The 11,841-nt window shown below is 40.8% G+C and overlaps 1 long non-coding RNA gene across 1 annotated transcript; it reads right to left on the reverse strand.

The window, feature by feature from the left end:
- Nucleotides 1-582: 582 nt before the first annotated feature.
- On the reverse strand, nucleotides 583-11,544 carry LOC123766001 (uncharacterized). Its single transcript, XR_011230708.1, has 4 exons — nucleotides 10,699-11,544; nucleotides 7,669-7,812; nucleotides 2,973-3,115; nucleotides 583-724 (listed from the first exon to the last, which is right to left on the reverse strand). It is a non-coding gene; the product is annotated as an uncharacterized lncRNA (long non-coding RNA).
- Nucleotides 11,545-11,841: the final 297 nt, after the last annotated feature.

Raw genomic sequence — 11,841 nt, forward strand, 5'->3', positions numbered from 1 at the left:
GTGGAGTTGGCTTTGTTAAAAGTTTTGGAGTCCCTTGGTTTAGAAATAAAAGTAAGAATACGGGTAGAGGGTAAAGAAAGAAAGAGAAGTAGAGAGAGAGGACCCAAAACCCGTGTTACAATGACAAGTCAGAAATCCAAGTTAGGAATTAACTCTAAGGAAACTAAAAAAAAAAAAAAAAAAAAAAAGTATGAATGGCTTCAGTAGTAACACCTGCTAGGTCATTGAAGGCAACATTGGTATGGCTGAGAACCTAACCATAATTTGATTATCTTATACAGTGCTTAGGGGTCAGGGAGCCCCTCTAATAGTCCTAAAATAATTATTATTTTACAGTATAACCCAATCATAAATTGTTCTTCAAACTGTCAACATTTTCTATTCCACTAATCATTTACATGAACATTAAGTCTTTATATATGGAGTACAGTACTTCAAATATTTATTAAGCACACTACACCTATGCAATATCTTGCAAGCAATTTCTGAATATTAGTAAATATCAAAACCTTGCCATAAACTTTTTACTTGAGGGGGGGATGGGGGGTGGGAAAATTGTTAACAATTTAAAACTTTATTTCATAAAATACATAGTTATTCTGCTAGATTTTTTGCAGGTTTGATAAAATGGCTGGAGTTCATGCATCTTCATTGCTGGAGTCGTCCTCTTTATCTCTTGTAAATATTGGGTCCATTTGCTGTTCTGATAAGATGTGCTGGAACCCTGAAAACAAATTAAAATAATTCTTTATCTAAAAAATATTACATATATAGACAGCTAAGTACTTTTCATACACCACTTATTCAGATATTAATTTTGGATTTAAATAAAGTTAATGATAAACTGCCCATCCAAAAATACTGTTAAATGTAATGATGTTATTTTCTAGATAAGTCCAGGAGGCTCCCTGGAGCTACCAGTCTAATATGGGAATCATTAGACTGGGACAATATATTCTAAGGAGTTCAGCCTACCAGTGACTACAAGCCAGAACCTGGCCCCCCTCAGAGGCACAGGGAGCAATGGTCCTGGAAAACCCTCTTAACATTTGTAGTGCTTCAAAACTTTGACAAAGCCTGGCAAGAAGTGACTCAAAGAACCCTGATCTCTGACTGGAGAAAATTGTGGCCTGAATGTGTGCCAGAACTAGACTGAGGGGGTTTGAGCTTTTAAATAAAGAGCCTATTGTTGAGGAAATTGTTACTCTAGGCCAGAAAATGGACTTGGAATTTGATGGTGCTGATGTGGAGGAGTTGATGGAAGAACACAAAGAACTGACCACCGAAGAACTCCAAGCCCTTCAAAAGGAGCAGCAACAAGAGGCAGCTGAGGATATTTCTTCAGGAGGATGATGAGGCAGAGAATATCCCTTCCTCAACAATTAGAAAGTGGTGTAGGATGTGGGAAGAAATGCAAACTTTTGTTGAAACGACTTACCCACAGAAAGCTGTAGTAGGCTGTTGCATTAATCTTTTCAATGACAATGTGATGCCTCAATACAGACAGGTGTGGCAAAGAAGGGAAAAACAATCTTCAGTGGAACGTCTCCTTGTGAGAAAATCGAGCAGTGAGCCACAACCAGGTCTTAGTGGTATGCAGGCAAATCGTGCCAGAGTGCACTCCAGAGAGGTCTTCACTGCCTGATGAAAGGGGACTCCCCTTCCAAACAGTAACACCTCTCCTCCTCACCCTCTTCCATACGCCAACAGGAGTCATCAGAGAGAGTAAGTAATAAGTTGAATATACTTTTGTAGTGAAGATTTAGGTGAATTAGGTATAAAATTTACTTGGAAGTGAAGTTTTTGGGAGTCGGGAACGGATTAATTCATTTCCCATTATTTCTTATGGGGAAATTCGCTTCAGTTTATGAATTTTCAGGTTACGAACCGTCTCCAGGAACGGATTAAATTTGTAAACCGAGGTACCCCTGTATTCAAGATATATTGTTGCCTAGAGGTTATATTAATTTATGTTTGGATAGGTTGGGTTTAGTTATGTTTGGGTAGGTTGGTTATTAGGTTAGGTAGGTACAGGAGGCTTATATGCCAGCAAACCGCTTGGACCGTTTACTTGCTATGGCGTTGCCAGCTTCTTATTTTCATCTAATTTCATTATTAAATGATACTTTTTATATAATGAAATATTTATTCATTATTAACAATGCTAGGAAGCTTTGTGCAGCTTTGAGTAAGTTTGGGTAGCTTTGGGTAATTAGACAGACCCCCCCCCCTCTTGTGGACACCTGGCTGCCACACGTAACACCGCAGAGGACACCATAAAGGCAGACACTGCTTGGAAAGTGAGGCCAGAGAAGATGTCTGCCCTGGTTCGAATTAGCTGACAAGCTGGAGTACTAGGTAGCCAGCGCGGGGGGTGGGGGGTCCAGGGCGCCCCCCCCCCCCCTTCTCGGGGAGGGAAAGGTTGTGCGGACAAGCTGCACAACTACAAGGTATGGTGTGTGATGTTTGCTTGTTTTCCTTGGGACTGGAGGGAATTCTGCCTCTTTGTTCAGTTTTTGGTTGCAATTTTCTTACCATGTAGGGCCTGTTTTGTTATGCCTACCTTTCTGGGTGCCTAACTCCGGTCGATGGCAGATAAGGAAAATTCCCAACCACAGGGATTTTCCAGGGCCAATGCTCCCTGTGCCTCTCTGAGGGGGGCCAGGTTCTGGCTCATGGTCCCTGGTAGGCTGAACTCCTTAGATTAATGCCCAGGTCTAATGATTCACATATTAGCCCGATAGCTCCAGGGAGCCAAAGGGGCTCCCCACAGAAAACCAACATTGAATGTAATGAAACTAATACCAGCTTCGTCAATTCTGTACCCCAAACCCTTTACCCTGCAAGTTTGGGTTAGGCTAGCCCAAAGCATCTGGCCTTCAACCTCTGAACAAATAAACAAATAGACATTCTTGTAGGTACAAATTTATAGTACAAGAGAATGTTTGTCAATTCAAGATGATTTATCTTACCTTGCTGGCCACATCCTCGAGAAACGCTCTCAAATATGAGAGCGTTTTGCTCCCGCTCTTCATCTCCTCCTGGGTTGTTGACGCCGTACCTGATACATCATCCATTGTTTCGACACCCATGAGGTCGATGAAGAGCAATGAGCCTGAAATCAATGAAAAACAATATATATATAATGATAGGTAAAACAGAACATATGGATGTGTCAGCCTCTGTTAAGCCTGCTTAAGATCCTAAAATAATGTGGTGATTATAAGAATTAACTCCAGTGCTGTGCTGCTGTTATTGTGACAAATTGGTGGTGTGCCAAAAATGAAGTGTTCTTTATAAAAAAAAATTGGACATTTGTTAAAATCCCTTCCCTGAACATGTATATGTAAAAAAACCCAGTGTTCAATGTAATGGAAACCCTATTTTCTTGGCGAGCCCCAGAGGCTCCCTGAAGCTATCCAAACTGACGTGCCGTATTATGTTGCTTGTTGTTGGTGGTGGTGGTTTAACGACACGACTCTGCTGCTCCTCCAATTTTGTAATTACCTAAGTGTAATTACCTAAGTGTAGTTACAGGATGAGAGCTACGCTCGTGGTGTCCCGTCTTCCCAGCACTCTTTGTCATATAACGCTTTGAAACTACTGACGGTCTTGGCCTCCACCACCTTCTCACTTAACTTGTTCCAACCGTCTACCACTATTTGCGAAGGTGAATTTTCTTATATTTCTTCGGCATCTGTGTTTAGCTAGTTTAAATCTATGACCTCTTGTTCTTGAAATTCCAGGTCTCGGGAAGTCTTCCCTGTCGATTTTATCAATTCCTGTAACTATTTTGTATGTAGTGATCATATCACCTCTTTTTCTTCTGTCTTCTAGTTTTGGCATATTTAATGCTTCTAACCTCTCCTCGTAGCTCTTGCCCTTCAGTTCTGGGAGCCACTTAGTAGCATGTCTTTGCACCTTTTCCAGTTTGTTGATGTGCTTCTTAAGATATGGGCACCACACAACAGCTGCATATTCTAGCTTTGGCCTAACAAAAGTCATGAACAATTTCTTTAGTATATCGCCATCCATGTATTTAAATGCAATTCTGAAGTTAGAAAGCATAGCATAGGTTCCTTGCACAATATTCTTTATGTGGTCCTCAGGTGATAGTTTTCTATCTAGAACCACTCCTAGATCTCTTTCTTTATCAGAATTCTTTAAAGATTTCTCACATAATATATAGGTTGTGTGGGGTCTATGTTCTCCTATTCCACATTCCATAACATGACATTTATTAACATTAAATTCCATTTGCCAAGTGGTGCTCCATATACTTATTTTGTCCAGGTCTTCTTGAAGGGCATGACAGTCATCTAAATTTCTTATCCTTCCTATTATCTTAGCATCATCAGCAAACATGTTCATATAATTCTGTATACCAACTGGTAGATCATTTATGTACACAATAAACATCACTGGTGCAAGAACTGAGCCCTGTGGTACTCCACTTGTGACATTTCTCCATTCTGATACATTGCCTCTGATTACTGCCCTCATTTTTCTATCAGTCAGAAAATTTTTCATCCATGATAGAAGCTTACCTGTCACCCCTCCAATATTTTCCAGTTTCCAGAACAACCTCTTATGTGGAACTCTGTCGAAAGCCTTTTTTAGGTCCAGATAGATGCAGTCAACCCAACCATCTCTTTCCTGTAATATCTCTGTGGCTCGATCATAGAAACTGAGTAAATTCGATACACAGGATCTTCCAGATCGAAAACCATACTGTCTGTCTGATATTATATCATTTCTCTCTAGGTGTTCTACCCATTTAGTTTTGATTAGTTTTTCCAATACTTTCACTATTACACTTGTCAATGATACAGGTCTATAATTGAGGGGGTCTTCCCTGCTGCCACTTTTGTAGATTGGAACTATGTTAGCCTGTTTCCACCCGTCTGCTACGATTCCTGTACACAGGGATGCCTGAAAGATCAGGTGAAGTGGAATGCTGAGCTCAGATGCACATTCTCTCAGAACCCATGGTGAAACGCCATCTGGGCCAGCTGCTTTGTTCTTACCGAGCTCCTTGAGCATTTTTTCCACTTCGTCTCTAGACACCTCTATGTGTTCTATGTTGTTCTCTGGAATTCTTATTGTATCTGGTTCCCTAAAGATTTCATTTTGTACAAACACACTTTGGAACTTTTCGTTTAGTGTTTCACACATTTCCTTTTCATCTTCCGTGAATCTATTTCCCATTTTCAACCTCTGAATATTATCCTTTACCTGCAATTTGTTGTTTATGAATTTATAGAATAGACCTGGTTCTGTTTTACATTTGTCCGCAATCCCTTTTTCAAAATTTCTTTCTGCCTCTCTCCTCACTGCCGTGTAGTTGTTTCTCGCATCTTTGTATCGCTGGTATGTTTGGGGGTTCGGCCTCTTCCTGTATTGATTCCATTTTTGTGTCTTTCGGTCTCTAGCCCTCTCGCAATTTCTATTGAACCAATCCTGTTTCCTAGTTCTGCATCTCTGTTTTGGTATAAATTTTTTTGTGCCTTTATCATATATTTCACAAAACTTGCCATACATCTCATTCACTTCCTTGCCTAGCATCAAGTCTGTCCAATTATACTCACTAAAAAAATTTCTAAGGTCACCATAATGTCCTCTCCTGAAGTCTGGTTTTTCAACTGCTTGAACCTCCTTATTTTCTTCCAGCTTATAACGCATTGCATACTTTATTCCCAAAAAGACATGGTCACTTTTACCCAAGAGAGGAAGGTACTGAATGTCAAATATCTCTTCCTCCTTCCTGGTAAATATCAAATCTAGCATGGAGGGAACGTCCCCTTCCCTCATCCTCGTAGCTTGTTTAACATGTTGATACAAGAATGTTTCCAGGATGAGGTCTACAAATTTACAGGTCCAAAAATCTTCTGTTTTAGCTTCATATGCTTCCCAGTCTATGGATTTCAAGTTGAAGTCACCGACTATCAACAGTCGTGATCTATCGTTATCCGCTCTCGCTATAATCTCTCTCATTATTGTTATAAGACCTTCACGTTTACTATCTAGCTCCTCCTTTGACCATGTGCTGCTTGGCGGTGGACTATATGCATTTATCATCATTAGTTTATCATCCTCATAGCAGATCTCTAGTGCTATTATGTCAACTTCTTGTGGATTGGCAGTCATTATTTCCTTCACCTTTAGGTGTTCTTTTACCAGCACAGCAACGCCACCGCCTTTCCTAATTTTTCTGTCCCGTCTCCAAATTGAGTAGCCCCTTGGGAATATGACCTCATTTAAAATTACATCAAGTTTTGTCTCCGTGAGTGCAACAATGTCTGGTGTCTGCAGCTGTATTACATCACTTAACTCCAGTATCTTTGATCTCACTCCATCTATGTTGGTGTATGCAATCTTCAGGAACTTGTTCCCCCTCTCCTTATTCTTCACTCCCCCTCTATTGATTTTGTTGGTTTGCCTTTATGTACCACTTTACTGGTTTGCCTACCCCTATCACTTTGTAAAAAAAAAGAATTTATTTCTTCTTCATTCCTGCTCTCATTTAAATGTTTTGCCTCGGCGAGGTTCAGTTTCAGCTTCTCTCTATCTTCTTTTGAAAGATCTCGTCTTAACGACCACCCTTTCCCATCCTCATCCCTTTGCAATTTTCTAGCATTCCTTAGTACTTCTTCCATCTGTTTGGCACCGTTTAGGGTGATCCTCAAAGGTCGATCTTTCCCTTTTACGTACCTGCCTATTCTCCTGTAGTCGCACACATTCTCTGTTTGTAAGACCTTCCACGAGGCCAACAATTTTATCTACTACTTTAGCTTCTTCTACAGCTCTTTCTGACCTAGATGTTATTGCCTTTTCTTTGCAGCCAAAAATGATCAGGGACTTACTCCGATCAACTGTGTTTTGCACCAATTTCGGGTTAGATGCCAATTCTTTGTCAGCTGCTCCTTGAGCCATCAGCTACCCACAGATGATTTAACATCTTTAGAAGGCAGAAAAGTATACAGTGACCCAAATGTGATTGAAACTAACGGCTAGACCAACCCATAATATCCCATTTCAACTTCACTAACGTGTTGCTCCCTGGAGGAAGTGTGCTGCCCGATGCTCATTGTTTCCACCTCTCAGTTTTTCCATTTATTCTGCTACCATGTACACCAAAATGAAGTCTGTGAAGGTCAAGAAGAAAGAAAGCACACCTATCAGGAATAATCCAGGGGGCCATCTAATTACCCAAAGCCACCCAAAGCTCCCTGACATTATGCTAGTAATGAATAAATATGATATATTTACTCATTATAATGTTGGTGCTGAATGTAGAACATGGAAAAACATTTATACTTTGAAAAAGTATCATTTCATAACAAAATTAGATGAAAATAAGCTGCTGGTGACGCCAAAGCAAGTCGATGGTCCAAGTGAAGATGTTTGTTTTGAGGCGCTTACCTTTCTGGGTGCCTGTCCTGATCGATGGCAGATATAGAATGCTCCAAAATCACATGTGCATATCTATAGGTCATTGCACCTCGTGTCTCTCTGAGGGGGGGCCAGGTTCTGGTCGTGGTCCACGGTAGGCCTAGAACTCCACCTACATCGACTGATACCAAAGTTAGGAATATCCATATCAGCCTGAATAGCTCCGGGGAGAGCCAAAGTGGCTCCCCCCAGAAAATATAAAAAAAGAATTCTTACCTTGGGCAATGGCAGAGTCCACTTGTAGTTTCGTCAGTGTGGCTCCTTGACAATTGCAGATTCAGCCTTGTAGAAGCCCTTTTAATATTTTTTTTAAATGCCTCTTTTTTCCATGCACTCGTCGAAGCCAGTTATCTTAATTTTCTGAAAAATATTGACAGAAGTTCAGTTAACTAATAATAAAGTGCAAAAAACAGCATTTAATGTAATGAGATGTCTATTTCTGAGCGAGTCCAGGTGGTTCCCTGAAGCTATGTTGATATAGTGCCAAATTAATAGGTGCTATCATTTGCAGAGTTCTTTTTGACTTATGGGGACGACGAGCCAGAACCTGGCCCTTCCAGAGAGGAGGCCAGGTTCAAAGGGGGTCAGAGGCACATGGAGCAGTGGTACTATGATAAAATTTGTGAGGTTTCATTATTTCTGCAACTACTCGAGAAGCACCCAGAAAGTCGGCGAGAAAAACCAGACCACTGCTGGCTAGAAATGAGACAGCAGCTTCAAAACTGCCAAAATAAATCCAAGAAACGCCTACCAATGAATCATGTCGTCTAGGGCCGGGATGGTGTTCTGCCTTTTTTAACCCTTAGACCACGCAATACATATATAGACGATGGGAGTAGCTTTACCAAACCTGCACAATATATATATAGACGATTGAGGCTCTAGCACACGATTTTAAATGCCCTGTGAGGGATAGGGGCAGCTTTAGTCCAGCCACGACCGATAGTTAACAGACACCACCTAGAAAAACACTGGGCAACATTCCTGGGTGGGAGAGCCTCAGTACTAACTGAGCCGCCAAGGCTAGCGCACGCAGCATGAGCTCACAGCACCCCTGTTCAGCTTGTGACCACAGCAGTGCCTAAAAATGTCAAAATATATATGTACATGCTATTATTTAGCAATGATAGTATTACAGAAGACCCCTGTGATAAAACTGACCAGGATTCTGATAATAGCAGGATTGTGGAGATATTTAGCGCTGTGCTCCATGGTGGGAGGAGTAATGCTGAAAGAGGGAGGGAGGTGGCATCATCATCTGACTGTGTACTCACCTAGTTGTTCTTCTGGGGGTTGAACTTTGGCTCTTTCGGCCTACCTCTCAACTGCCAATCAATCAGCTGTAACTAACTACTAACTAATTTCTTTTTTTCCCTCCAAACCCCTCCCCCCAGGAAGCAGCTCCATAACAGCTGTTTAACTCCCAGGTACCTATTTACTGCTAGGTAACAGGAGCATCAGGGTGAAAGAAACTTTGCTCATTTGTTTCTGCTTGGTCCAGGAATCAAACCCGGGCCACAGAATTAAAAGTATTGCACGCTGTCCGCTCAGCTACCAGACCCCCCCACCTGTGTGGTCACCTTTTATTGACTAAACTTACCATACCAGCTTAGTGGTTCGCTATAGTGAACACAAATGTAGATACTTGTATATAACGTGTGTATAGTGTAATAACAGCAATAGGAGTATGGTTGGGAGCTGCCATTTTGGTGAGGGAAGGGTGTCATACATGTCATGTTATGTACTGGTGGCCACTATGGTCTTTGGGCACCATACCAGCTTATTTGTACAGGTATGGTGAATAAAACGTGTAGATATAAAACATAAGTGTGTATATAGTGTAATAACACCACAAACTATTGTTGGAGGAGAAATATTAGTGCATCTGGCCTTGAACCAGCGAGGGTGGCAGCCACCAGCTGACAGAGTAGCTACGTCTCTTATTGCCTGAACTCACCATACAAGCTTAGATGTACAGTTATGGTGAACAAAACATGTAGATACTTATATATAATGTCTGTGTATAGTGAATAAAAGCAAACACAGTATGGTGGGAGGAGCATGTTGGTGAGTGAGGTGAGGGAGTGGCTGATGAATGGTGGCCATTCTTTGCTGCTTTTTGACTCACAATACCAACTTAGTGGTTCGTTATGGTGAACAAAACATGCAAATACTTATATATAACATGTGTATATAGTATAATAACAAAACTATTTGTTTATTGTTTTTTGAACATAATATGAATCACTAAGAAGAAGGATGGGGGAATCAGGCCCATTACCATTGGCAACACCCCTCCAACTAGGGAAAATAGTTTAAAGCCAAATGGATTGAACACAGTAATGACATAATAATGAACAGACAAGGTTTTTGAACAGGAAGATCCTGTGTAACAAATCTACTTACTTTTTATGAGAGAGCCACAGATATACTACAGGAAAGAGGTGATTGGGTATACTGTGTATCTGTACTTAAAAAACAGGTTGATAGAATCTCACACAAGAGGCTGTTCTGGAAACAAACATGATGGAGGGGTGACAGGGAGACTTCTGACATGGATGAAATTTTTTTTTAACTGACAAGACAGATGAGAGCAGTAATCAGAGACAATGTATCTGCCTGGAGGAGTGTTACTAGTGGAGTAACACAGGGTTCAGTTCTCACACCAATAATGCTCATCGTCTACAAACGATCTACCAGAAGGAATACAGAATTATGTTAACTTGTTTATGGATGATGCTAAGATACTGGTGAAGATAGGAGATACAGACTATTGTAATGCTCTTCAAATTGATCTAGATAGTGCTTGGAGCATCAAGTGGCAAATGGAATTCTATGTGAATAAATACCATATTATGCAATGTGGAATCAGAGAAAATAGACCACACACAACTTACAAATTATGTGGAAAGGAATTACAGAACTCTAATAAAGAACGAGACCTAGGGGTGGTTTTGGATAGTAAGCTGTCGCCAGAAGAACACAAAGAACATTGTGAGAGGAGCGCATGCATTGCTTGCTTCTAATTACATGTACAGTATATAGATGGTGAAATACTAAAACTGTTCATTACTTGTGAGGCCAAACTTGAATATGTAGCAGTTGTATGGTGCACAAGTGTCAAGAAGCACAAACTGGAAAAGGTGCAACGGCATGCTACAAAAAGGCTTCCGGAACTGAAAAACACGAGTTACAGACGAGAGACGCACAATCAATAAAAAAACTCAAGTATCCCAGTGGGGATACCTTTTGACTTGCTTGCAAATTATTTAAATCTTTGCATTTACTGCCCGTTGTCAAGTTGTTGATACTGGAATGATAGACCTCTCCCAAGGTGAAGGAGAGGTCTATATTGGCCTGAAAAAGAAAATATAATTAACCACTGCACTGTACAGAGCGCCTTAATGAGCCCAAACAGGGGTGCGCAGAGTGCAGTATGGCATTTTAAGGTACTGTATAGGGAATGATTCAAAACTCCCGCTGCAACACTGGGCTCACATCCTGTGTCTCAGGACTCCAGTAAAAGGACACCATTTGGAAAAAAAAATCATCAGCATCAGTACAGGCTGTGAGCAACCCGTCCTCTTAAAAATAACGTCACTTTAGCTCGTATGCGCTCTATGGTCAAACTTGGACGTACAGTAATTTGAAATGAAATACGTCATTTAAAACAGAACAGTACGTCACAAAAGTGACGTACTGTTCCGTTTTCTGTTTGAGTCGTCTGCCCGACTCGGTAAGGTTAGAATAGGAGACTTAACGTTTTTCGTAACGTTTTGAAACTTTATGAGAATTTCCTGCCCACCTAACCTATCAGAGGACCCTTAACTTGTTAAAAAAAAAAAATCCCAAATTTATTCATATTTTTTTCATTTTCAAATTACAATGGGGCCTCGACTTAAGATGCTAATCCGTTCCCAGAGACGGATCGTAACTTGAAATATCGTAAGTCGAAGCGATTTTTCCCATAAGAAATAGAGGGAATTGAATTAATCCGTTCCCCACCCTCCAAAATATTAACATACAAATACATTTTATACTGAATACAATGTTTTTTCTAACTACAATACAGTACCTAAGTTGATCTTACCTTTATGGAGGGCTCTTGATGGCATATGGAAGATGGTGATGGGGGGGGGGGAGGAGGAGAGGTATTACTGTTTGGAAGGGGAGTCCCCTTCCATTATCCCATCAGGCAGTGATGTTTTCTCTGGGGTACTCTCTCTCCTACGTTTTGCCTGAATACCACTAGGACCTGGTTGTGGTTCAGTGCTTGTTTGTCTCACTACAAATTTGTCAAGAGACATTTGTTTTTCCATTCTTTTTAACGTTAGTCGGTAATGATGCATCACAGTGTCATTGAATAGGTTAAGACAACGACATACTGCA

Source organism: Procambarus clarkii, chromosome 37 (genome assembly GCF_040958095.1).
Source record: "Procambarus clarkii isolate CNS0578487 chromosome 37, FALCON_Pclarkii_2.0, whole genome shotgun sequence".
Taxonomy (NCBI): domain Eukaryota; kingdom Metazoa; phylum Arthropoda; class Malacostraca; order Decapoda; family Cambaridae; genus Procambarus; species Procambarus clarkii.